The sequence below is a fragment of the Callithrix jacchus genome, chromosome 5, assembly GCF_049354715.1.
Source record: "Callithrix jacchus isolate 240 chromosome 5, calJac240_pri, whole genome shotgun sequence".
Taxonomy (NCBI): domain Eukaryota; kingdom Metazoa; phylum Chordata; class Mammalia; order Primates; family Cebidae; genus Callithrix; species Callithrix jacchus.
Window position 1 is genome coordinate 88,577,155 of NC_133506.1, and position 27,612 is coordinate 88,604,766.

At 38.7% G+C, this 27,612-nt stretch overlaps 1 protein-coding gene and 1 pseudogene across 12 annotated transcripts in view; one reads left to right on the top strand and one right to left on the bottom strand.

Moving 5' to 3' along the window:
- Window positions 1–27,612, top strand: part of TANC2 (tetratricopeptide repeat, ankyrin repeat and coiled-coil containing 2) — a 440,895-nt gene that overhangs the window by 311,521 nt on the left and 101,762 nt on the right. The gene's annotated exons all lie outside the window — the stretch shown is intronic.
- LOC118154031 (density-regulated protein pseudogene) lies at window positions 25,064–25,882 on the bottom strand (annotated as a pseudogene).

The following is a 27,612-nucleotide window of genomic DNA, read 5'->3' on the forward strand; positions in this document are numbered from 1 at the left end:
TTTACCCAACATGAGGGTGTAAGTAATCAACAGTTTATAATTTTTATAGCTTAAAACTTTTATACTATACAGTCCATAATATTTTTTATACATTTGGGTTTGAAATTTCTATTTTTCTCAAAGTAAGCACATAGAAAAATAATGCTCAAAATCAGCAATTCTCTTCCTCTACCCCTCCCATCTTCTCCACACAGGCAGCCACTTTCACCTCTTAAGGAAGTTTCTCTGATTTTCACCTCCATATTTCTAAATACTATTCGTATACTGCTGAAATTTAATTAGTTTACAAATTATCTATTTCTTCTTATTATGGATGATGGGAATTAGAGCTCTTTCACCTTCCTGCTTCCCACTACCAGCCCAATACAATTATTGCATGATTTTTGGCTGAATCCATATTATAGGATTTTCATTATTAATATTATGCAACTATCTCACTCTGGAGCCAAGGATAACATTTCCTTCTTGAACAATTTTGTTTTTTCTTGGGGTTTATGAAATGCCTCATTTTAAAATTTGCTTATTTTTCTTCAAACCTTTGGCTCAGTCATTCCATAACCCTTAATGTAGTTTTATAAAACATTTCTCAATACAGTTTTCCACACTTACCAGTTACATTTTTTACCCAGGAGGCCTTCGTCCTAGAGCCCCCCAATGGAGCTCAGTCTGGACGAGTGACGCTCTGAAAGCTTACCACCTTGTTCTTCTGGGAGTTCCTGTCACTTCTCTTTTGTGTTTCATCTCATGTCATATTCTTTCTCAATTTTATTCTTCATTTTAGTGGAGCATATCCTCCAGTAGCTTCCTAACCAAAAATGCATAGGGCATAAATTTTTTGAGACTTATTTCAAAAAGCATCATTATTCTATGTTCATCCTTGCTTATTTGTTTGACACAGTATTATCATTCTAGGGTAAAAATTATTTTTTCTCAATTTTGTAGGCATTGCTCCTTCCAATATTGCTATTAAATACTCTGATACTATTCTTATTCCTAATCCTTCATATATACCTTGTTTTCTCTCCAAACGCTTTTGGAATCTTCTTTTTATCACCCTTCTTGGATCTTTTTCATTTATTCTGTTGGTACCTAGCAAGCTCTGGAGATATTCTTTAATTCTGAGTAATGCTTTTGTATTATTTATGATAATTTCCTCTATTTTCTCTTTCTACAACTTGTATTAATCAAAAGTTAGATTTCTGTCTGGGCACGGTGGCTTTTGCCTATAATCCCAGAACTTTGGGAAGCCAAGGTGGGTAGATCATCTGAGGTCAGGAGTTTGAGACCAGCCTGACCAACATGGCAAAGCCCCATCTCCAGACAGATACAAAAATTAGCCAGGCATGGTGGCATGTGCCTGTAGTCCGAGCTACTCAGGAAGCTGAGGCAGGAGAATCACTTGAACCCAGGAGGCAAAGGTTGCAGTGAGCCGAGATTAAGCCACTGCACTTCAGTCTGGACAACAGAGCAAGACTCTGTCTCAAAAAAAAAAAAATTAGATTTCCTATACTGATAGGATAGTCCTCATTTTCTTTATCTTTCTCTTCTGTTTTCTATACTTTTGTTTTTTTTTTTTTAATTTTTTATTGCATTTTAGGTTTTGGGGTACATGTGCAGAACATGCAAGACAGTTGCATAGGTACACACATGGCAGTGTGTTTTGCTTCCTTTCTCCCCTTCACCCACATTTGGCATTTCTCCCCAGGCTATCCCTCCCCAGCTCCCCCACCCGCTGGCCCTCCCCTTTTCCCCTCAATAGACCCCATTGTTTAGTACTCCCCTCCCTGTGTCCATGTGTTCTCATGTTTCATCACCCGCCTATGAGTGAGAATATGCGGTATTTCATTTTCTGTTCTTGTGTCAGTTTGCTGAGAATGATGTTCCCCAGATTCATCCATGTCCCTACAAACGACACAAACTCATCATTTCTGATTGCTGCATAATATTCCATGGTGTATATGTGCCACATTTTCCCAATCCAATCTATCATCAATGGGCATTTGGGTTGGTTCCAGGTCTTTGCTATTGTAAACAGTGCTGCAATGAACATTCGTGTACATGTGTCCTTATAGTAGAACGATTTATAGTCCTTTGGATATATACCCAGTAATGGGATTGCTGGGTCAAATGGAATTTCTATTTCTAAGGCCTTGAGGAATCGCCACACTGTCTTCCACAATGGTTGAACTAATTTACACTCCCACCAACAGTGTAAAAGTGTTCCTTTTTCTCCACATCCTCTCCAGCATCTGTTGTCTCCAGATTTTTTAATGATCGCCATTCTAACTGGCATGAGATGGTATCTCAATGTGATTTTGATTTGCATCTCTTTGATGACCAGTGATGATGAGCATTTTTTCATATGATTGTCAGCCTCATATATGTCTTCTTTTATAAAGTGTCTGTTCATATCCTTTGCCCATTTTTGAATGGACTTGTTTGTTTTTTTCCTGTAAATCTGTTTGAATTCTTTGTAAATTCTGGATATCAGCCCTTTGTCAGATGGGTAAACTGCAAAAATTTTTCCCCATTCTGTTGGTTGCCGATTCACTCTAAAGACTGTTTCTTTTGCCGTGCAGAAGCTGTGGAGTTTGATTAGGTCCCATTTGTCTATTTTGGCTTTTATTGTCAATGCTTTTGGTGTTTTGGTCATGAAGTCCTTGCCTACTCCTATGTCCTGGATGGTTTTGCCTAGATTTCCTTCTAGGATTTTTATGGTGCCAGGTCTTATGTTTAAGTCTTTAATCCATCTGGAGTTAATTTTAGTGTAAGGTGTTAGGAAGGGGTCCAGTTTCTGCTTTCTGCGCATGGCTAGCCAGTTTTCCCAACACCATTTATTAAACAGGGAATCCTTTCCCCATGCTTGTTTTTGTCAGGTTTATCAACGATTGTATGGTTGTAGATATGTTGTGTTGCCTCCGATGCCTCTGTTTTGTTCCATTGGTCTATATCTCCGTTTTGGTACCAGTACCATGCTGTTTTGATTACTGTAGCCTTGTAGTATAGTTTGAAATCTGGTAGTGTGATGCCCCCCACTGTGTTCTTTTTGCTTAGAATTGACTTGGCTGTGCGGGCTCTCTTTTGGTTCCATATGAAGTTCAAGGTGGTTTTTTCCAGTTCTGTGAAGAAAGTCAATGGTAGCTTGATGGGGATAGCGTTGATTCTGTAAATTACTTTGGGCAGTATAGCCATTTTCACGATATTAATTCTTCCTAACCATGAACATGGAATGTTTCTCCATCTGTTTGTGTCCTCTCTTATTTCGTTGAGCAGTGGTTTGTAGTTTTCCTTGAAGAGGTCCCTTACGTTCCTTGTGAGTTGTATTCCAAGGTATTTTATTCTTTTTGTAGCAATTGTGAATGGCAGTTCATTCTTGATTTGGTTTTCTTTAAGTCTGTTATTGGTGTAGAGGAATGCTTGTGATTTTTGCACATTGATTTTATATCCTGAGACTTTGCTGAAGTTGCTTATCAGTTTCGGGAGATTTTGGGCTGAGGCAATGGGGTCTTCTAGGTATACTATCATGTCGTCTGCAAATAGGGACAATTTGGCTTCCACCTTTCCTATTTCAATACCCTTTATTTCTTTTTCTTGCCTGATTGCTCTGGCTAGAACTTCCAGTACTATATTGAATAGGAGTGGTGAGAGAGGGCATCCTTGTCTAGTGCCGGATTTCAAAGGGAATGCTTCCAGTTTTTGCCCATTCAGTACGATATTGGCTGTTGGTTTGTCGTAAATAGCTTTTATTACTTTGAGATACGTTCCATCAATACCGAGTTTATTGATGGTTTTTAGCATAAAGGGTTGTTGAATTTTGTTGAATGCCTTCTCTGCGTCAATTGAGATAATCATATGGTTTTTGTTTTTGGTTCTGTTTATGTGGTGAATTACGTTTATAGACTTGCGTATGTTGAACCAGCCTTGCATCCCTGGGATGAATCCTACTTGATCATGATGGATAAGTTTTTTGATTTGCTGTTGCAATCGGCTTGCCAATATTTTATTGAAGATTTTTGCATCTATGTTCATCATGGATATTGGCCTGAAGTTTTCTTTTCTTGTTGGGTCTCTGCAGGGTTTTGGTATCAGGATGATATTGGTCTCATAAAATGAATTGGGAAGGATTCCGTCATTTTGGATTTTTTGGAATAGTTTCAGAAGGAATGGTACCAGCTCCTCTTTGTGTGTCTGGTAGAATTCGGGTGTGAACCCATCTGGACCTGGGCTTTTTTTGTGTGGTAGGCTCTTAATTGCTGCCTCGACTTCTGACCTTGTTATTGGTCTATTCATAGTTTCAGCTTCCTCCTGGTTTAGGCTTGGGAGAACACAGGTGTCCAGGAATTTATCCATTTCTTCCAGGTTTACTAGTTTATGTGCATAGAGTTGTTTGTAATATTCTCTGATGATGGTTTGAATTTCTGTGGAATCTGTGGTGATTTCCCTTTTATCATTTTTTATTGCATCTATTTGGTTGTTCTCTCTTTTCTTTTTAATCAATCTGGCTAGTGGTCTGTCTATTTTGTTGATTTTTCAAAAAACCAGCTCTTGGATTTATTGATTTTTTTGAAGGGTTTTTCGTGTCTCTATCTCCTTCAGTTCAGCTCTGATCTTAGTTATTTCTTGTCTTCTGCTGGGTTTTGAGTTTTTTTGATCTTGCTCCTCTAGCTCTTTCAATTTTGACGATAGGGTGTCAATTTTGGATCTCTCCATTCTCCTCATATGGGCACTTATTTCTATATATTTTCCTCTAGATACTGCTTTAAATGTGTCCCAGAGATTCTGGCATGTTGTGTCTTCATTCTCGTTGGTTTCAAAGAACTTCTTTATGTCTGCCTTCATTTCATTGTTTATCCAGTCAACATTCAAGAGCCAGTTGTTCAGTTTCCATGAAGCTGTGCGGTTCTGGGTTGGTTTCTGAATTCTGAGTTCTAACTTGATTGCACTATGGTCTGAGAGACTGTTTGTTATGATTTCAGTTGTTTTGCATTTGCTGAACAGTGCTTTACTTCCAATTATGTGGTCAATTTTAGAGTAGGTGTGATGTGGTGCTGAGAAGAATGTATATTCTGTGGATTTGGGGTGGAGAGTTCTGTAAATGTCTATCAGGTTTGCTTGCTCCAGGTCTGAGTTCAAGCCCTGCATATCCTTGTTGATTTTCTGTCTGGTTGATCTGTCTAATATTGACAGTGGAGTGTTAAAGTCTCCCACTATTATTGTGTGGGAGTCTAAGTCTCTTTGTAAGTCATTAAGAACTTGCCTTATGTATCTGGGTGCTCCTGTATTGGGTCCATATATGTTTAGGATCATTAGCTCTTCTTGTTGTATTGATCCTCTTACCATTATGTAATGTCCTTCTTTGTCTCTTTTGATCTTTGTTGCTTTAAAGTCTATTTTATCAGAGATGAGAATTGCAACTCCTGCTTTTCTTTGCTCTCCATTTGCTTGGTAAATCTTCCTCCATCCCTTTATTTTGAGCCTTTGTGTATCCTTGCATGTGAGATGGGTTTCCTGGATACAGCACACTGATGGGTTTTGGATTTTTATCCAATTTGCCAGTCTGTGTCTTTTGATTGGTGCATTTAGTCCATTTACATTTAGGGTTAATATTGTTATGTGTGAATTTGATCCTGCCATTTTGATGCTAGCTGGCTGTTTTGCCCATTAGTTGTTGTAGATTCTTCATTATTTTGATGCTCTTTAGCTTTTAGTGTGATTTTGGAATGGCTGGTACTGGTTGTTTCTTTCTATGTGTAGTGCCTCTTTCAGGAGCTCTTGTAAAGCAGGCCTGGTGGTGACAAAATCTCTGAGTACTTGCTTGTTCTCAAAGGATTTTATTTTTCCTTCACTTCTGAAGCTCAGTTTGGCTGGATATGAAATTCTGGGTTGAAAGTTCTTTTCTTTAAGGATGTTGAATATTGGCCCCCACTCTCTTCTGGCTTGTAGGGTTTCTGCCGAGAGATCTGCTGTGAGTCTGATGGGCTTCCCTTTGTGGGTAACCCGACCTTTCTCTCTGGCTACCCTTAGTATTTTCTCCTTTATTTCAACCTTGTTGAATCTGACGATCATGTGCCTTGGGGTTGCTCTTGCGGAATATCTTTGTGGTGTTCTCTGTATTTCCTGCATTTGAGTGTTGGCCTGTCTTGCTAGGTGGGGAAAATTTTCCTGGATAATGTCCTGAAGCGTATTTTCCAGCTTGGATTCATTCTCTTCGTCACATTCTGGTACACCTATCAAACGTAGGTTAGGTCTCTTCACATAGTCCCACGTTTCTTGGAGACTTTGTTCATTTTTTCTTGCGCTTTTTTCTCTGATCTTGGTTTCTCGTTTTATTTCATTGAGTTGATCTTCAACTTCTGATATTCTTTCTTCTGCTTGGTCAATTCGGCTGTTGAAACTTGTGCATGCTTCGCGAAGTTCTCATATTGTGTTTTTCAGCTCCTTTAATTCATTCATATTCCTCTCTATGTTATCCATTCTTGTTATCATTTCCTTGAATCTTTTTTCAAATCTTTTTTCAAGGGTCTTAGTTTCTTTGCATTGATTTAAAACATGTTCTTTTAGCTCACAAAAGTTTGTCATTATTCACCTTCTGAAGTCTAATTCCATCATTATTCACCTTCTGAAGTCTAATTCCATCATTTCATCACAGTCATTCGCCATCCAGCTTTGTTCCCTTGCTGGTGCGGAGTTTTGGTCCTTTCTAGGAGGCGAGGTGTTCTGGTTTCGGGTGTTTTCCTCCTTTTTGCTCTGGTTTCTTCCCATCTTTGTGGATTTATCCACCTGTCGTCTGAGTAGTTGCTGACTTTTCGGTTGGGTCTCTGAGTGGATGCCCAGATTGTTGATGATGAAGTATTTCTGTTACTTGGTTTTCATTCTACCAGTCTAGCCCCTCCACTGTACGACTGCTGAGGTCCACTCCAGGCCCTGCTTGTCTGGGGTGCACCTATAGCAGCTGCAAAACAGTGAGGGATGCTACCAGTTTCTTTTTCTGCTATCTTTGTCCCAGAATGATGCCTGCCAAATGTCAGTCTTTTGGATATAGAGGGGTCAGGGAGCTGCTTGAAGAGACAGTTTGTACTTTATAGGAGCTCAAGTGCTGAGCTGTGAGCTCTGTTGTTCATTCAGGGATGTTAGGCTGCTACGTTTAACTCTGCTGCAGCAGAACTCATAAAAAAAAACCTTTTTTTCTCAGTTGCTCTGTCTCGGGGGGTTGGGGCTTTCTTTGTGAGTGTCCGTTGTGCTGTCCTACCCAGCTAGGAGGCAGTCTAGTCAGTATTTGCCTGCCGAGGCTCCACCCTACTGGTGTGAGGTTCGCCCTGTTGCTGCAGGCTCTGCCCTGCTCCTGCGGTCTCTGCCCTGCTGCCACAGGCTATGCCCTGTGGCGGAGTCTCTCTGTTGTGGCAGGTTGCCTCAGCAATGGCAGGCTGCATCAGCAATGGGCGTGTACCTCAGTAGGGGCGGATTGCCTTGGTAATGGCAGACGCCCCTCCCCCACAGAGCTGCACCGTCCTGGGTTCAGCTATGCCCACAGTGAACCTCTCCACCCAGAGCGTTTGGAATCGCCATTTTGTTTGTCCCACTGCACTACCCCAAATGCTGTTTCCCTGGAATCTCCTGGCCTGGCTCACTGTCCAAGTCCCATTCAGTCTCAAGTTCAGCCCTCTCAAGTCTCAGATTGCCGGTTCAACAGGGCACCCGGACCAGTGCACTTTGTGCGGAGCGCTGTGGAGCACCGGTGCGCTACAGCGCCGGCCAAAACCTCTGCCTGGCACCCCGTGTCTCTTTTATACCTGGGAATTTCCCCATTCTGTGGGCAACAAAGATCTGTCTGGAAATGCAGCCCTGATTCACCCTCTGTGCATTCACCGAGAGCTTCAATCCTGGGTTGTTCTCACCGTGCCATCTTGAGTCCCTCCTATACTTTTGTTTTTTGGCTTTTTTTTAGCGAGCAATTTGGAAGCAGAAGCTCACTGTTTATTCAGTACATGAAAATGATCCAGCATGGTTAAACACATTATACGTTTTACATTTTCTTACCGGAAGTGAAACAACCACATTTACATAATTGCCCAAAGTTATGTTGTTATGTTAAGATGGAAAATTTATTATAAATATCTAAAATGCTATGTCATCATATAATGGTTTTAATGGTTCAGCAATTGGGAATGATAGAGTCCTTCTATGAGCAACTTTTAAAAGAATGTCTCCTTAGAACACATTCTCATATATGTAATTAGCTTTCCAGTTGCCCAAGGAAATTTATTAATTATGTGTTTGTTTTAGTCCTAGTTTTAATATTAGAGCTATCATATAGACTTTATTAAAACACACATACACCCACACACTCTCTCCATCAAAGTTAGAACAAATTATGCTCAGTCTTATTGGTAATAAGTTCCCTCATCCATCTTTTCAAAATTAAAATTTATTAAAAAGGAGGATATTTAAAATTACCTGTTTTTTTTGGCTTTTTAATCCACCTTTGACAGATTTTGTCAACAATACTTTCCAATCCTTTTACAAAAAGTTTTACTTCAGCTGTCATAGTTTTAATTTCTAATAGTTATTTCTTTTTCTCTGGTGTCTTCTTCTTTCTTTAGCATCCTGTTCTTGTTTTATGGATACAGTGTATTATTTACTTAGGCAGTGAAAAACTGATTAGAAGAGTGTGTGTGTAGAGAGCTTGACTATAGAACATTAAAATAATCCATCTTTTTTGGAAATACCCAAAAGTCAATATTTCTAAGATTTTTCCTGGGCTGTTCATATTCTCTAGCAAAGAAGCCTCCAATCTTCTGACTGAAAGGTATATGTCTTGGGTGCCAGCATTTTGGAGTTGGGCAGGAAAAGAGGGCTGGAGTTTCACTGTTCAATATCAGGTATTGTTTTCAGTCCTGTACCTGATCTCTACCTTGCTCAATGTGTGGTATCCCTAAGTCTAAATTATCTCTTGTTTATTTTCTCTAGTTCTCTTTCCTGTGGTAGTTGGGGAAGGTAGTCACCTGCCTGGGCAGGGCAGGGATGGGAATCTGGGGATCTAACTTCTTATATAAACTTCAAATAAACTCTGTGTTTTCAGGTCCCTTTTTTACCCTCATCTTTCACAGTTCCTGGTGCTTCCAGTTTCTAAGCATTGCTGAAGTTTTATAGATGATCTATAATATTGTAAGGTTCTGATTTCTTCACAGAAACACAGTCCAGCTCCAAGCCAGATGCAGCATATTTTCCCAGACACATTATTGATTATCCCAGCTCATTAGTACACCCTCATCTATAAATTGGCTTCTGCAAAGTCTGCGACTTCCCTCAATTTATTGGCAAGTCATTGTAACTTTAAAAGACCTCTCTGTTTTTTCCTAACTATCCCCTGTGTAAATGGGCTCTAGCCTCTTCTTTAGAACAATTAGACCAAATATGTATCTTAGAAATAGACAAATGTTGAAGTGCTTCCAGCACTTTAATTATTCACTTTAGATATACATTTGGAGGACCTATAATCCAGGACTGAAGATAAATCAGTGAACAAAACAGACACAATTTCTGCTGTTACATAGCCCACATTCTCACAAGAGAAAGACGATAAACAAATAAATATGTAATATGTCAGATGGTGAAAAGTGCTAAGATCACAGAGAAGTAATTCTCCTCACTTGTTGCATCTTATTCTTTCTCTCATCCTGAGAAGAAGTCCCAGGATGTTCATGTTCAATATTTGGAAAATGTTACATGTTATAAGTAGGAAATTAGTCACTTTTTGTACTTATTTGAGGCGTGATTACATGTTAAATTTCATGATTGTGTCTTCCTTAGACAAAACATAAATTAATCTATTTGCACCTAGAGATGGAACACTGTTTAGCTTATACCATTGTATGAGAAGTGGCCACTTAGCTTAAAACTGAATGTTATCCCAGTTATTTTACCACATGTTACAGTTCAGCTACACAAAAGTGTTCTGTGGAAGCATGGAGCAGAAGCCCAAAATCTTGCTTCTCACCCAAAACAAACCAGTAAGCAGAAATGATCCTTTAAATAGGATTTTCAGATTAATGTTTTGATGAGGTAGACTAATACATGAAAATTTAAAGTTTCCTTGAAAAATCTCTTAATTTGACGAATTTTTGGTGTCAATCCTTATGTATCAGCAATTGTCATTGGTATTTCATAATATTCTTGCTCTTTCCTATGCTTCTAGTTAACTGAGAACACTGGAGAGTTTTTGTCACAACTTTAAAACGATTTTATTTATTGAGGAAATACTTTCCATTTGAAGCAACAGATTTTGGTAGGTTGGCATCTCTCAAGCATGTCTCCACTTAGCATTGCATATTTCTTCTAAAGTGTAATCACAGGAGAAGGGCAGGGAGATCTCATTCAGGGCCTTTCCTGGATATGTGAATTTAACTCCAACAGTGGTTTCTCTAGGTTTTAAATCTCTTGCACCCCTGTAGTAAAGAATTCACAAGACAAGCAGAAGTTGGCTTCCCTTTACAGGAGGCTTAATGTGTATTGTGGCTTAGTGCTATTTACATTATATTTGCTGTATCAGTTCTTATTTTTACTTTAACCCTATGAGGTACATCATTATTTCATTTCACAGGTGAAGAAACAGTTGCTTCAGTGATTAATGTTTTCAAAGTCATACTGTTAATAAATGACCAAGCAAGGATTCAGAGTCAATACCCTCCCCTATGAGGTGAATACTATGGTTATCCCCGTTTTACAAATGAGGAAACAGTGGCTTTGAGGTTAAATAACTGCTTGAGACTGTAAACTAGTACATGACTGAGTCAAGATTAAACTGAGGCAGGGAGTCTCCAGAGTCTACTTTTAACCACTACACAATGCTGCCTCTTAAGTGTGGCAGGAAGGATTTTAGTTTAGTGCTATTTTGGAAAATCCATCCTTCATTTAAAGTGGCTTCACAGCAAGAAAATTATAATGAAGATGTACCTTTCAGTCATTTTGCTGAGCTAAAATTCTTCTTCATGCAACTGGAATCTCCCAAAACATAAAGCAAGTTGTCACTGACTTAGTTCTTAGATTAAGAAGCTAATATATCTGAAATGAGTTCAGTAGAGAAAACAGCTAATTTTAAGAAGTGTCACAGAGGTACAAAAAGCAACGGTCTTATTTCCTAAGGAAATTTATGTAAGAAGAAAATTAAATGTTGTCCTTGCCAAGAGACAAGTTCTGTACTATACTAGGGGTTGTCAAATGATCATTGTTTCTGAAATTGTTGCAGTCACTATTAAAGCTGTCAGCCAGAGAAGTAATCATTTCAGTAATCCTATAATATTGAGCATTTTGAACATAATATGGAAATGTAAGCCAGAAACACACACACACAGAAAATGAAAAACAATAATGAAGAACAAGATTTTGTTTATATTATGGTGATTCTTTTTTAAAAATATCTACAGTTAGGAGAAATGAGATCCAAACTAAACAACAAATACCCCATAGATGATGTTTATAAAATTTGTTCAGGGCTTTTCTCCTCTGAAAATTAACAGTGAAATTTTATTGCCAGACCCAGATTTCATCTACATTTGGGATACTGAATATGGAAAAACATCTTATTGTTTATTGTTAATTTCCCTGTTGTTTTTATTTTCTACCTCTTCCACTAAAATGGGTCAGTGTTTAAATGTTCACCACTGTATCTCCAGCTCCTACACAATGCATAGCCCATAAATATTTGGATGAAGAAATTCTAGTCAGTTCTCTGTACTAAAACATTTGTTTTTGCTACTTAAAGCCATCAAATAGCTCCTTCTTTTCCTTGAATGAAATCCAAATTCCCTTCTTACAATATCACATGAATTGTAATCAAAGGACCTTTGCTTTTTCCAGGACCAGATATTTTAGACCACGTAATACTTTGTGTGGTGTGTGGGGTTGGGAGCGGGCAGGGGTAAGGCAGATGTTGTCCTGTATACTACAGGATATTCAGAAGAAGTGTCCTTGACCTCTGTCTACTACCAGTAGTACTTCCTCAGTCCCTAATTAAGACAACCAGAAATGTCTCCAGAAATTGGCAAATGTTTCCTGGGGAGCAAAACCACTGCCAGTGGAAAACCCCTGCCATGCCCCATCTTCCACTGTTCCCCATTCACTTAACACTAGCCACACTAAAATCGATTTCAGTTCCTTGAAAGCAAAAAGCTATTTCTTGCCTTAGGGCCTTTGCACGTACAGTTTTCCCCTGCCAGGAAAACTACCATACCTTGGTTCACCCCTTGTCCTCCTTTATGTCTCAGCTTAAACATTGCTTCTTCTAAGACGCTTTTTCTGTCTCTCCTAAATTACCTTAAGGTACCAGCTGTGTGTTGCCCCTAGCACCCAATAATTCCTCTCTGCCGTACTTATGCTATTGTTACTACTTGTTTAATTACCTCTGTTTCCTACTAAACCGTGGGGGACAGACAGGGGTCATAGTTATATTGTTCATTTTTATAGCTCCAGAACCTAGTACAGTGCCTGGCATACAATGGAAGTTCAATTAATATTTGTGAATGAATGAAAATGTTAGTATTTTCCATTGAGAAATCTTGGAGCATTCAGCTGGGTGCTTATACATAATAGTGGTTCCCAGCCAAATTATTAGGTCAAATCAGAATCAGATTTATGCATCCCAGGAATTAATCTTGTTAGAGAATATGGAATTCCACCAATCCTCTGAGACAGAGTTTCATAAACTGTCAATTGAATATACTTGGACTGTTTATATTGTGCCAGATCAGCATTTCTAGGAATTCCAGATGAACTAAAGAAGCCACTTTTCTTTAAAATTTGTATTTAGTATCAGCCCTAACCTCCTTTGGCTCAAGTAATCAGTAATCTATAATTTAATAGTAACGATCTGCAGGATACAGCTATTTAGATATAGAATTATAACAAAGATAAACACCCTGAACTCAGCTACAGCTAATTAAACAGCAGGGCTCTCTGACTACCAGCCATTGACGCATACTATAAAGCCTAAATCAAAACATGTGAATAGTCAATAGACAAGTGGAATAGAATAAAAAGTTCAGAATTCGATCCATGGACATGCAGACACTTAGTGTATGACAAAGGTGGTATTTCAGATCATTGGGATAAAGCCGGGCTTTTTAATAAAATGGGCTGAGACAACTAAATAACCATATAGATAACTCATATCTCACACCATGCACAAGAATAAACAAATGGATTAAGGATCTAAATATTTTTAAATGAAACCATGCAACTAATGGAAGAAAACTTAGTAACTTTCCCTTTAACTTTGGTGAAGAGAAAGGCTTTCTAAGATCTAAAGCTAGAGGAATAGAAGAAAAGATTGACAAATATGGCCACATGAAAAAATTTTACCAGCCTGGGCAATATAGTGAGACCCTGTTTCTACCACCAAAAAAATAAAATAAAATTAACTGAATGTAATGGCACATGCCTGTAGTCTCAGCTACTCAGGAGGCTGAGGTGGAAAGATTCTTTGAGTCCAAGAGGCTTGGGCTGCAGTGAGTCACAATCATACCACTGCACTCCAGCCTGGGTGATAGTGAGACTCTTGTCTCAAAAAATAAAAAAAAACTTTTAATGTTGCATAACCAAAAAAATGCTGGAAACACAGTCAAAAGACAACTGATAAACTGAGAGAAAATATTGACAAAATACCTCAAAGGTATAGGCAACAAAAGGAAAAACAGACAAATGGGATGGCATCTAAACTGAAAACCTTTTGCACAGCAAAAGAAACAATTAACAAAGTGAGGAGACAATTCACAGAATGGAAGAAAATCTTTGCAAACCATACATCTGATAAGGAGTTAATATTCAAAATATAAAAGAAACTCAGAACAATTCAATGGCAAGAAAACAACCTGATTTAAAAAAATAGGCAAAGGACCTGAACAGACATTTCTCAAAAGAAGGCATACAAGTGGCCAACAGGTGCATGAAAAAGTACTCAGCATAACTAATCATTAGGAAAATGCAAATTAAAACCACAGTGAGATATCATCTCACACCAGTTAGAATGGCTTTTACAAAAGATGAAAGATAAGTGTTGGCAAAGATGTAGAGAAAAGGACATTCTTTACTTTGTTGGTGGGAATGTAAATTAGTACAGCCATTATGGAAAATAGCATGGAGGTTCCTCAAAAAACTTTAAATAGAACCATCATATGATCCAGTAATCCTGCTTCTAGGTATATATCCAAAGAAACTGAAATCAATGTCAAAGGGATATCCACACTCCCATATTCATTCCAGCATTATTCACAGTAGCCAAGATATGTAACCAAGCTGAATGGTTTTTTAAAATGTGTTATTTTTTAAAAATCAGTTTGGAAATTTCTCAAAGTACTTAAAACACAGTTACCATTCAACCCAGCAATCCCATTACTGGGTACATACCCAAAGAAATATAAATTGTTCTGTACATAAATATTAAGACGTGTATGCATGTGTTATTGCAGTACTTTTCACAATAGCAAAGCCATGAAGTCAACCCAAATGCCCATCTGTGGTGGTCTGGATAAATAAAATGTGGTACATATGCACCATGGAATACTGTGTAGCCAATAAAAAAAAGAATGAAATCATTCATGTCCTTTGCAGCAACATGGATGCAGCCAGAGGCCATCATCCTTAGCAAATTGCTGCAGGAACACAAAACCAAATACTGCATGTTCTTAATAATAAATGAGAGCTAAGCACTGAGTACACATGGACACAAAGAAGAGAACAACGGACACCAGGGCTCACTTCAGGGTGGAGAGTAGGAGGAAGGTGAGGATCAAGAAACTACCTATCAGGTACTATGCTCGCTCTGTGTGTGACGGTCGTTTGTACAACAAACCCCACACAATTTACCCATGGAACAAACCTGCCCATGTACTCCCTGAACCTAAAATAAAAGTTGGAAGAAAAACAGAATTTTAAAACATGGTGTGTGTGTGTGTGTGTGTGTGTGTGTGTGTGTGTGTGTGTGTGTGTGTATTGTGTCTGTGTGTTTGTATCATGGAATACTACTTAGCCTTCAAAAAGAAGGAAATCCTGTCCTTTGCAAGAACATGGATAAAACTAGAGGACATTATGCTAAGTTAAGTAAGCCAGAGACAGAAAGACAAATACTGCATGATCTTTATTATATGTGGAATCTAAAAAAGTTAAACTCATAGAAGTAGATAGTAGAAAGATAGCAGAGACTGGGAGTGTGAAGAAAGATGGGAGAAGTTGTTGGTCAAAGGGTACAGATTTTTAGATAGATGGGGGAATAAGTTTTAAGATATGTTACAAAGCAGGATAACTACAATAATATATTTCAAAATAACTAACTTTTAAATGTTTCACCATAAAAGATGATAGATTAGGGAGGTGATACGTGTTAATTAGCTTGATTTCATCATTCTACATTGTATACATGTATCAAAATATCACATTTTGCCCCATAAATAGATACAATTATGATTAGTCAATCAAACATAATTTAAAAACCTACCACTTGTCAACTTTTTTTTATCATAGTATCAAAGAAAAATATCCACCTTCTCTTCTCCAACATATGACTGGCATTTCCTCTTTTACTTGAATCCAAAACAGTTTCTTGCAGCATACTGAATGCAGAGGCAGATTTGGGAGTCTATTACAAAAAATGTTAAACAGTGCCACTTTCTGAAATGTTTGCTTTGAAAATAGTTCTTTTCATAAAATATATTCTTAGATGTCAGCATGTAATAGGTTTTTTTTTAATGAATCAATAAAAATTTTAAAAATGTATATATAGCATATACTACAGATAGAGTTAATATCTCTTCTATTTGAAGAACTCTTAAAAATTGAGGAAAAAAGGACCAAAACATGGTGGAAAAGTGGGAAAAAGATATAAACAGACAATTCCCAAAAAAGAGATTAAAATGGCCCTGAAACATTTTGAAAATATGTTCAGACTCACAACTAAAGATATGCAGACTAAATCAATACTAAGATACTGGTTTTTTACCTTTCAACTAGAAAAAATTTTAAAACATAACAACAGCATTCTGTTGTCAAGGCTGTGGGAAAACAGAGTGTCTCATACTGGAGCAAGCCTATGAACACCATTTTTCTGACAGCATGTGTTCACTTCATGTCTCCATGTCATATTTGTTAAGGCTCGTGATATTTCAAACTTTTTAATTATTATATTTGTTATGATAGTCTGTGATCAGTGGTCTTTGATGTTACCATTGTAATTGGTTTGAGCTACCGTGAAGACAGCAAATTTAATAAATGTTTTATGTGTTCTGACAACTCTACAGACCAGCCATTCCCCCATCTCTCTGTCTTCTTGGGCCTCCCTATTCTCTGAGACACGATATTGAAATTAGGCCAGTGAATAACACCATAATGGCCTCTAAGCATTCAAGTAAAAAGAAGAACCACACATCTCTCACTTAAATCAAAAGCTAGAAATGACTAACCTTAGTGAGGAAGGCATGTCAAAAACCCAAAATAGGCTGAAAGCTAGGCCTTTGCACCAAACAGATAATCAAGTTTTGAGTATAAAGGAAAGGTTCTTGAAGGAAATTAAAAGTGCTACTTCAGTGAACACAGGATTGGTAAGAAAGCAAAACAAGCTTTTTGCTGATATGGAGAAAATTTTAGTGGTCGAGATAGAAAATCAAACCAACCACAAAATTTTCTATAAGCCAAAGCCTAATCCAGAGTAAGGCTCTAACTCTCTTCAATTCTGTGAAGCCTGAGAATGGTGAGGAAACTTCAGAAAAAGAATTTGAAGATTAACAGGTTATTGGTTCCTGAGGTTTAAGGAAAGAAGCCATCTCCATAACATAAACGTACAAGGTGAAGCAGTAAGTGCTGATAGAGAAGCTGCGGCAAGTTATCCAGAAGATCTAGCTAAGATAATTGAGGAAGGTGGCTACCTTTAAACAATAGATTTTTCTTTTTTCTTTATTGTTTTACTTTACATCTTTATTACACATTTTTCTAACACTTTATTTTTTTAATTATTCAAGATAATAATTTGCATGGCAGTAAACAATGGTTTCATGGGTTCTAAGTTTCTTAAAGGTGACCACAGCAATTTAAAATACAAGTCATCGATTGTGATTCAAGATGGCACTGTAGGAGCAGCTCAGGATTGCAGCTACCAGTGAAAGCACAGAAGGTGAGTGGACACCACATTTCAAGACAGAACTTTATTGCCCACAGACCAGGAGGTTCCCAGATGGAGGAGCCCCACAGGTCGCCAGCACAGCTGTTTTGACCGGCGCGGCTGTTTTGGTCAGCACTGCTGTTTCGGCCAGCACCACAGCGCAGTGGCTCTCCGTACAAAATACACTGGTCTGGTTGCCCTATTAAACTGGCAATTGTAGATTCAGGAAGGCAGATTAGCCCATTCATCTGATTAAATGGGACTGAAACATAAAGCCAGGCCAGGAGATTCCCGGGCAGCAACGTTGTTTCAGCCGGCGCAGTGGATCACTGCACGGGAAATCACACAGATCCTGGCGCCCTTTCAGCAGGCGACTGGAACACCTGGGAGTGAGTCAACCGTTCAACTTAAAAAAAAAAGGGCTCTGAGGCAGGGAGCCAGGTGATCAGTCTTGGTGGGTCCCAAGCCCACAAAAACAAACAAAAAAACAATTGGAAACGCTCGGGGTTGAGAGTTTCACAGCAAGCACAGCTAAAACCGGGATGGCCCCACTCTGTGGAGGAGGGGTGTCTGCCATTACCGAGGCACTCCACCCCTACGGAGGTAGTCTGCCATTGCTGACGCAGCCTGCCATTGAGGCAACCCACCATAACAGAGAGTCCGCCATTACAGAGGTGGGCCAACATTGCCGAGGCAGTTCTAACCACACCCATATAAACAGGACTGCAGGGAAATAAACACGGCAGCAGGGCGGAGCCAGCAGCAGGGTAGAACCCACAGCAGCTCACCACAGCCTCTGCAGGCAGTGACTAAACTGCCTCCTTGCTGGGCAGGACAGCCCTGAGGGAAAAAAAAGGCAGCAATGCAACAGATACTCATAAATAAAGCCCTAACTCCCTGGGACAGAGCACCTGAGGAAAAAAGGGGGTTTATGAGTTCTGCTGCAGCAGACTTAAATGTACCTGCCTAGCAGCTCTGAATGAACAACGGAGCTCACAACTCAGCACTTGAGATCCTATAAAGAACAGACTGTCTCCTCAAGCAGCTCCCTGACCCCCCCCATATATCCAAAGAGTCACCTCACAAAGGACTGATCAGACTGACATTTGGCAGGCATCATTTGGGGACAAAGATAGCAGAAGAAGAAACTGGTAGCAACCCATACTATTCTGCAGCTGCTGCAGGTGACCCCAAGGCAAGTAGGGCCTGGAGTGGACCTCAGCAGCCCTAAAGCAGAGGGGCCAGACTGTTAGAAGGAAAACTAAGAAACAGAAATAACTTCATCATCAACAATCTGGATGTCCACTCAGAGACCCAATCTGAAAATCAGCAACTACACAGACGACAGGTGGATAAATCCACAAAGATGGGAAGAAACCAGAGCAAAAAGGAGGAAAACACCCAAAACCAGAACACTCGCCTCCTACAAGGGATCACAACTCCTCACCAGCAAGGGAACAAAGCTGGATGGAGAATGAGTGTGATGAAATAACGGAAACAGACTTTAGAAGGTGGGTAATGAGAAATTTCCATGAGCTAAAAGAACATGTTCTAATTCAACGCAAAGAAACTAAGAACCTTGAAAAAAGATTTGATGAAATGATAACAAGAATGGAGAACTTAGAGAGGAATGTGAGTGAATTGATGGAGCTGAAAAACACAACACAAAGCATGGACAAGTCTCAACAGCCGAATTGACCAAGCAGAAGAAAGGATATCAGAGGTCGAAGATCAACTCAATGAAATAAAACGAGAAGCCAAGATCAGAGAAAAAAGTGCAAAAAGGAATGAACAAAGTCTCCAAGAAATGTGTGACTATGTGAAGAGACCTAATCTATGTTTGATAGGTGTACCTGAATGTGACGGAGATAATGAATCCAAGCTGGAAAATACTCTTCAGGATATTATCCAGGATAACTTCCCCAACCTAGCAAGGCAGGCCAATATTCAAATCCAGGAAATACAGAGAACACCACAAAGATATTCCTCAAGAAGAGCAACCCCAAGGCACATTATCATCAGATTCACCAGGGTTGAAATGAAGGAGAAAATGCTACGGGCAGCCAGAGCGAAAGGTTGGGTCACCCACAAAGGGAAGCCCATCAGACTCACAGCAGATCTCTTGGCAGAAACCCTACAAGCCAGAAGAGAGTGGGGGCCAATATTCAACATCCTTAAAGAAAAGAACTTTCAACCCAGAATTTCATATCCAGCCAAACTGAGCTTCATAAGTGAAGGAAAAATAAAATCGTTTGCGAAAAAGCAAGTACTCAGATTTTGTCACCACCAGGCCTGCTTTACAAGAGCTCCTGAAAGAGGCACTACGCATAGAAAGGAACAACCAGTCCCAGCCACTCCAAAAACATACCAAATGGTGAAGAGCATCAACAAAATGAAGAATCTGCATCAACTAATGGGCAAAACAGCCAGCTAGCATCAAAATGGCAGCATCAAATTCACTAGCATCAGATTCACACATAACAATTAACTCTACATGTAAATTGGCTAAATGCACCAATCAAAAGACACAGACTGGCAAATTGGATAAAAAGCAAAAACCCATCGGTGTGCTGTATCCAGGAAACCCATCTCACATGCAAGAATACACAAAGGCTCAAAATAAAGGGATGGAGGAAAATTTACCAACCAAATGGAGAGCAAAAAAAAGCAGGAGTTGCAATTCTCGTCTCTGATAAAATAGACTTTAAAGCAACAAAGATCAAAAGAGACAAAGAAGGACATTACATAATGGTAAAAGGATCAATACAACAAGAAGAGCTAACGATCCTAAATATATATGGACCCAGTACAGGAGCACCCAGATAAATAAGGCAAGTTCTTAACAACTTACAAAGAGACTTAGACTCACACACAATAATAGTGGGAGACTTTAACACTCCACTGCCAATATTAGACAGATCAACTAGACAGAAAATTAGCAAGGATATCCAGGACTTGAACTCAGACCTGGAACAAGCAAACCTGATAGACATTTACAGAACTCTCCACCCCAGATCCACAGAATATACATTCTTCTCAGCACCACATCACACCTACTCTAAAACTGACCACATAATTGGAAGTAAATCACTTCTCAGCAAATGCAAAAGAATTGAAATCATAACAAACATTCTCTCAGACCATAGTGCAATCAAGTTAGAACTCAGAATTCAGAAACTAACTCAGAACCACACAGCCTCATGTAAACTGGACAACTGGCTCTTGAATGTTGACTGGATAAACAATGAAATGAAGGCAGACATAAAGAAGTTCTTTGAAACCAACGAGAATGAAAACACAACATACCAGAATTTCTGGGACACATTTAAAGCAGTCTCTAGAGAAAAATATATAGCAATAAGTGCCCACATGAGAAGAGTGGAGAGATCCAAAATTGACAGCCTGTCGTCAAAATTGAAAGAGCTATAGGAGCAAGATAAAAAAAAAACTCAAAACCTAGCAGAAGACAGGAAATAACTAAGATCAGAGCAGAACTGAAGGAGATAGGCACACGAAAAACCCTTCAGAAAACCAATAAATCCAAGAGCTGGTTTTTTGAAAAGATCAACAAAATAGACCACTAGCCAGATTAATAAAAAAGAAAAGAGAGAATAACCAAATAGATACAATAAAAAACAATAAATGGGAAATCACCACAGATTCCACAGAAATTCAAACCATCATCAGAGAATATTACAAACAACTCTGCACATAAACTAGTAAACCTGGAAGAAATGGATAAATTCCTGGACACTTGTGTCCTCCCAAGCCTAAACCAGGAAGAAGTCAAAACTATGAATAGACCAATAACAAGATCTGAAGTTGAGACAGCAATTAAGAGCCTACCACACAAAAAAAGCCCAGGTCCAGATGGGTTCATAGCCGAATTCTACCAGACACACAAAGAGGAACTCTTACCATCCTTCTGAAACTATTCCAAATAATCCAAAAAGAGGGAATCCTTCCCAGATCATTTTATGAAACCAACATCATCCTGATACCAAAACCCTGCAGAGACCTAACAAGAAAAGAAAACTTTAGGCCAATGCCCATGATAAACATAGATGCAAAAATCTTCAATAAAATACTGGCAAGCCGATTGCAACAGCACATCAAAAAGCTTATCCACCATGATCAAGTAGGATTCATCCCGAGGATGCAAGGCTGCTTCAACATACGCAAGTCTATAAACATAATTCACCACATAAACAGAACCAAAAACAAAAACCACATGATTATCTCAATTGATGCAGAGAAGGCCTTTGACAAAATTCAACAGCCCTTTATGCTAAAAACCCTCAATAAACTCGGTATTGATGGAACATATCTCAAAATAATAAAAACTATTACAACAAACCAACAGCCAATACCATACTGAATGGGCAAAAACTGGAAGCATCCCCTTTGAAATCTGGCACTAGACAAGGATGCCCACTCTCACCACTCCTATTCAATATAGTACTGGAAGTTTTAGCCAGAGCAGTCAGGCAAGAAAAAGAAATAAAGGGTATTCAAATAGGAAAGGAGGAAGCCAAATTGTCTCTATTTGCAGACGACATGATAGTATATCAAGAAGACCCCATCGTTTCAGCCCAAAATCTCCTGAAACTGATAAGCAACTTCAGCAAAGTCTCAGGATACAAAATCAATGTGCAAAAATCACAAACATTCCTATACACCAATAACAGACTTAAAGAGAGCCAACTCAAGAACGAACTGCCATTCACAATTGCTACAAAGATAATAAAATACCTAGGAATACAACTAACAAGGAACGTAAAGGACCTCTTCAAGGAAAACCTCAAACCACTGCTCAACGAAATAAGAGAGGACACAAACAGATGGAGAAACATTCTATGTTCATGGTTAGGAAGAATCAATATCGTGAAAATGGCAATACTACCCAAAGTAATTTACAGATTCAACGCTATCCCCATCAAGCTACCAATGACCTTCTTCACAGAACTGGAAAAAAACACCTTAAACTTCATATGGAACCAAAAGAGAGCCCTCATAGCCAAGTGAATTCTGAGCAAAAAGAACACAGCAGGAGGCATCTCACTACCGGACTTCAAACTATACTACAAGTCTACAGTAATCAAAACAGCATGGTACTAGTACCAAAACGGAGATATAGACCAATGGAACAGAACAGAGGCATCGGAGGCAACACAACATATCTGCAACCATACACTCTTGGATAAACCTGAGAAAACAAGCCATGGGGAAAGGATTCCCTGTTTAATAAATGATGTTGGGAAAACTGGCTAGCCACATGCAGAAAGCAGAAACTGGACCCCTTCCTGACACCTTACACTAAAATTAACTCCAGATGGATTAAAGACTTAAACATAAGACCTGGCATGATAAAAACCCTAGAAGGAAATCTAGGCAAAACCATCCAGGACATAGGAGTAGGCAAGGACTTCATGAACAAAACACCAAAAGCATTGGCAACAAAAGCCAAAATAGACAAATGGGACCTAATCAAACTCCACAGCTTCTTCATGGCAAAAGAAACAGTCTTTAGAGTGAATCAGCAACCAACAGAATGGGAAAAATTTTTGCAGTTTACCCATCTGACAAAGGGCTGGTATCCAGAATTTACAAAGAACTAAAACAGATTTACAAGAAAAGAAAAGCAAGCCCATTCAAAAATGGGCAAAGGATATGAACAGACACTTTACAAAAGAAGACATACATGAGGCCAACAAACATGAAAAAATGCTCATCATTACTGGTCATTAGAGAAATGCAAATCAAAACTACATTGAGATACCATCTCATGCCAGTTAGAATGGCAATCATTAAAAAATCTGGAGACAGCAGATGCTGGAGAGGATGTGGAGAAATAGGAACACTTTTACACTGTTGGTGGGAGTGTAAATTAGTTCAACCATTGTGGAAGACAGTGTAGCGATTCCTCAAGGACCTACAAATAGAAATTCCATTTGACCCACCAATCCCATTACTGGGTATATATCCAAAGGACTATAAATCGTTCTACTATAAGGACACATGCACACGAATGTTCATTGCAGCACTGTTTACAATAGCGAAGACTTGGAACCAACCCAAATGCCCATCGATGATAGACTGGACTGGACTGGGAAAATGTGGCACCTATACACCATGGAATATTATGCAGCAATCAAAAATGATGAGTTATTGTGGTTTGTATTCATGGATGAATCTGGAGAACATCATTCTCAGCAAACTGACACAAGAACAGAAAATGTAATATCACATGCTGTCACTCATAGGTGGGTGATGAACAATGAGAACACATGGACACAGGGAGGGGAGCAGTACACACTGGGGTCTACTAGGGGGAATAGGGGAGGGATAGCGGTGGGGGGGAGTTGGGGAGGGATAGCATGGGGAGAAATGCCAGATGTGGGTGAAGGGGAGGAAGGCAGCAAATCACACTGCCACATGTGTACCTATGCAACTGTCTTGCATGTTGTGCACATGTACCCCAAAACCTAAAATGCAAAAAAAGAAAATACAAGTCATCTTTTCAATTTGCAGTACCTGACTTAAAGTTTAAATTCATCTAATGCAGTCATTAAAAATGTTCATTCCTTTGTGAGAAAGATGTGTTTTAATTGGTATTTTCCAGACTCTATTAAACATGTGTGTATATTATGTTTATTGGTTAGCAGAATTTTACTTACATAATTTATAGAAGAACAAGAGCCTCTAGCTTTTCTGAATGGACTTCCACTGAGAACAATGATGATAATAAATATCAAAAATGTAGGCCGGATGTGGTACCTCATGCCTGTAATCCTAGCACTTTGGGAGGCCAAGATGAGTGGATAACCTAAGGTCAGGAGCTTGAGACTAGCCTGGTCAACATGGTGAAACCCCGTCTTTACTAAAAATACAAGAATTAGCTGGGCATGCCTATAATTCCAGCTACTTGGGAGGCTGAGGCAGTAGAATTGCTGGAACCAGGAGGCAGAAGTGGCAGTGAGCCAAGATGGCGCCATTGCACTCCAGCCTGGGCAATGAGAATGAAACTGCGTCCCAAATAATAATAATAATGTATCTGGGGTCTCCCCCAACTTGACATTGCCAAATGTGTTTCCAGATATTCTTAGAAAATACGTTTTTTAAACCCATGGATAATATTCTACCTCATGATGCACTATCACTTCTTTAACCATTTCCCAATTGTTTATATTATTTGCAATTTTTTGATATTATAAATAACACTGTGACAAACACCTTCCTTCATAAGTTTATTGCAAGGCTGATTATTTCTTTAGAATGATGTCAAGAAGTGGCTTAGTAGTTCAAACAGTATAAATGGTTTTAAGGCTTTTATTATACTTTAACAAATAATTTCTAGAATAGCTTGAACAGTATGTTATTGTGCCCACAAGTGGACTTAACAGGAAGCAAATTCAATGACAAAGCTATTAGATTCTCAACCATCTCTAAACTATCACATCTAACAAGCAAGGAGATATATTACAGATGAGGAAGCCAAATTCAAATTCTTTTTAAAAATCACTCAGCATGAGATCAGTAAAATAATCAACAGATATGCTTCCCACAAAAAATCTACTGGGTTTTTCAAAAAAAAAAAATTAAGTGAAAAGACAGAAAGGGAAAAGTCAGTAACAAATGACCAAAATTTTTATTTGACTAAATTCTGTTTCATGCATAAGCATGACAGTCTCTCCTATTTATTTGACTTTAGCAATAAAAAAACCAAACAGCCTTGTACAGAACAGTGAAAATGCCAGGAATGAATGCAGTCTACAGTTTTATTGTAAGATAAGAGGAGGGAGAGAGAGAGAGAGAGAGAGAGAGAGAGAGAGAGAGAGAGAGAGTGTGTGTATTTATTGGACAGACTTCTCTCCCTTTGACGGTATCAACTCTCAGTTCTGGCCATTACAGACATATTTTTTAAACTACTACTTTAAGATCTTTGATGCTATCATCATCTATCTCTGGCTCTTTTTTTCTGAATGACATCAATTATGTCATTTGTAGAGTCTTCCTGAATAATTTCATCCTCCCCTGTTACTGAGGTACCACAGAATTATTGAGCAAAAAAATCTTTGTGCTTCTTTAAGATCAATTTCAAAAGTTGCAAGGCCACACACTATTTTTACATATTTCTTCTTTTCTCTGGCAATTTTGGTTATAATAACCTCTTATGGTACAGTTTTCTTTTGTTTTGTTTTATTTGACCCCTTCCAGTTCTCTTGTTTTTTCTTCTCTCTTTGCCTTGCTCTTCCTTGACTCTTACTAATTCCAGCTTCTTGATTGGGTGAATTTTCTACAGTAAGTTTTTCAGATTCATTTGGAAAATCCTTCTCTCTATCCATTGTTTACATTTAACAACATCAGGCTTATATTCACAGTACCCTATTGGTAATGAACAGACTCCGCAATAAAGGACTCAAAGTGAGTAATCAGCATCTAACTTGTCACTGTTCCTTGGGTCTCCTTTGCAATCAGCCCCACTGGATTCAGAAGTGCCAGCAGACATTTCACAAACCCAGGTGGTCACACAGGCCCCACTGCCTCTACTCCTACCACTGGCCAGTTGAACTGACACACACAACTCATCTTCCCTGGCCAGGGCCACCCGAGAGCAACAGTAGATTTTCAGTGTAGACAAAATAGCCTTCTGTGGAAAGCTGGTGCCATCTAGAACTTTTATAGCTAAAGAGAAGTCAGTGCCTGCCTTGAGAGCTTCAAAAGACAGACTGACTCTTGTTAGGGACTAATGTAGCTACTGACTTTCAGTTAAAGCCAGTGCTCATTTATCATTCCAAAAATTCTAGGGCCCTTAAGCATGATGCTAAATCTACTCTACTTGTACTCTATAAATGAAGCAACAGGGCCTGGATGACAGCACATCTGTTCACAGCATGGTTTACTGAATATTTTAAGCCCACTGTTGAGATCTATGCAGAAAAAAAAGATAACTTTCAAAATACTACTGCTCATAGACAATACATCTAGTCACCTAAGAGCTCTGATAGTGACATACGAGGAGATTATTGTTGTCATGTCTGCTAACACAACATTCATTCTTTAGCCCAACGATCAAGGAGTAATTTTGACTTTTAAGTCTTATAATTTAAGAAATACATTTCATAAGGCTAGAACTGCCATAGATAGTGATTATTCTAATGGAGCTGGGCAAAGTAAATTGAAAAGGATTTTCAAGATTTTCATCTGGAAAGCATTCACCTTTCTAGATGTCGTAAAGAACATTTGTGATTCATAGGAGGTCAATATCAACATTACTAGGAGTTTGGAAGAAATTGATTTCAGCCATCATGGATGACCTCGAGAGGTTCAAGACTTCAGTGGAGGAAGTAACTGCAGATGTGGCAGAAGTAGTAAGAGAACTAGAATTACAAGTGGAGCCTGAAAATGTGACTGAATTGCTACAATCTCATGACAGAACTTGAATGGATATGGAGTTGCTTCCTATGGAAGAGTAAAGAAACTGGTTTCTTAAGATGGAATCTATACTTGGTGAAGATGCTGTGAGCATTGTAAAAATAACAATAAAGGATTTAGAATATTACATATACTTTGTTGCTAAAGTAGTGCCAGGGTTTGAGAGGAATGACTCCAATTTTGAAAGCAGTTCTGTGGGTAAAATGCTATCAAAGAGTATCACATACTACAGAGAAATCTTTCATGAAAGGAAGAGTCAATTAATGCAGCAAAGTTTGTTGTTGCCTTATTTTAAGCAATTGCGACAGTCACCCCATCCTTCAGCAATCACTACCCTAATCTGTCTGTCAGCAGCCATCAGTATCGAGATGAGAACCCCCTCACACACAAGCAAAAAGATTATGACTCACTGGAGGCTCATGTGATCATTAGCATTTTTAACAATAAAGTATTTTTAAATTAGGGTATGTACCTTGGGTTTTTTTAGACAATACTATTGCACACTTTATAGTGTAAACATAACTTTTATTTGCACAGGGAAACCAAAAAACTTGAGTGACTCACCTCATTGCACTGTTTCATTGTGGTAGTCTGGAATAAAAGCTGCAGTATCTCCGAGGTACACCTTTATACATACTTGTATTTCTTAGCTCCATTCAGTGAGAGCCCTAAAGCATTACACTTCAATAACAGTAATCACAAGTAGCAACAAGATCTTTTTTCTAAATATCATTCTTCAATAAAAAGAACAGAGGCTTTTTAGAGAAGTAGATGATCCCAGAGGCAGGGAAAATACAAAATAAGTCCAGAACATCTCATGGTGCCAAAAAGCAAGAACTTGCTCAAAAAAAAAAAGATAGAGGGTTACTAAAAGAATACAGCAGTCAACCTGAAGGAGATCCTGGTGACTAAAGCTTGAACTAATTAAGCAACAAAATCAATATAGTGTTGAATTATAACCGACAGGATAAAATTAGCTCATACTTACAAAAAACAATAATAAAGAAATGGGAGATAAGGGAGAACTCTTTCTT